Source organism: Sinocyclocheilus anshuiensis, unplaced genomic scaffold, assembly GCF_001515605.1.
Source record: "Sinocyclocheilus anshuiensis isolate Anshui unplaced genomic scaffold, SAMN03320099.WGS_v1.1 scaffold210, whole genome shotgun sequence".
Taxonomy (NCBI): Eukaryota; Metazoa; Chordata; class Actinopteri; order Cypriniformes; family Cyprinidae; genus Sinocyclocheilus; species Sinocyclocheilus anshuiensis.
In genome coordinates this window covers 658858-659845 of record NW_015547666.1, presented here as the reverse complement: position 1 = coordinate 659845, position 988 = coordinate 658858, and positions in this window count along the sequence as shown.

Sequence of the window (988 nt, the reverse complement as noted above, 5' to 3'; positions counted from 1 at the left end):
TCAACGCGTTTCAGAAAGGCGGGGCATAGAGGAGAAACAATAATGTACATTATGTGGAAAATAATGTGTTTTTTGAACCTTAAACTGCATAAACACATTTCATTACACCAAGTACACAACATAATGTTCTTTTTAGCAGCATCGTATGACCCGTTTAAAGGAATAGTTCATCCAAAAATGAAAATTCTGTCATCGTTTACTCACCCTCACTCTCACTTGACGGTAGCCATTGACTTCAATAGTAAAACACTATGTAAGTCAATGGCTACCATCAACTGTTCAATGACTTCAAAATATCTTCTTTTGTGTTTAACAGAAGAATGAAACTCATTCAGGTTTGGAACGAGTAAATGATGACAGAATTTTCATTTTTTGGGAAAAAACTCCATTTAATATGGTAAAAGACACCAATGTTTAACATTTATTATTAATAATAATTACACATAATCCAATAACACATCATTCTTGCAGTATTCTGACCACAGAGCTTGGCAATATGGCCAAAATGTTATATCGCTTTAGGAGTCATTTTATCATGGCAAATGTCACAGTGATTATTGCTATATTATACTATATTATCATGGTATACTTATTTTTAATGGAAACTCTAGAAAATATGGCTTATATTTTAATAAACATATCGTTTTTGCCTGTTTTAGTAACCATGTAGAAATGTTTGTGCCTGTTGATAATTCAGTGAATTAAACCTTTTTTATTTAATTGAAGAGCATTTTCGCTTATTTTTTGTCTTTTTATTTAAAACTTGATGGAAAATGATAAATTATTCATAACTGAACTGCAAAAACAAAATGGTTTGTGTGAGTTTTATGCACATTTCTAACCTCGGGCACACAGTCACTTGTTTAGAATTCATTAAAGGGGTCATATGATGCGATTTCAAGTTTTCCTTTCTCTTTGGAGTGTTACAAGCTGATTGTGCATAGATAAGATCCCTGAAGTTGCAAAGACTAAAGTCTCAAAACCAAAG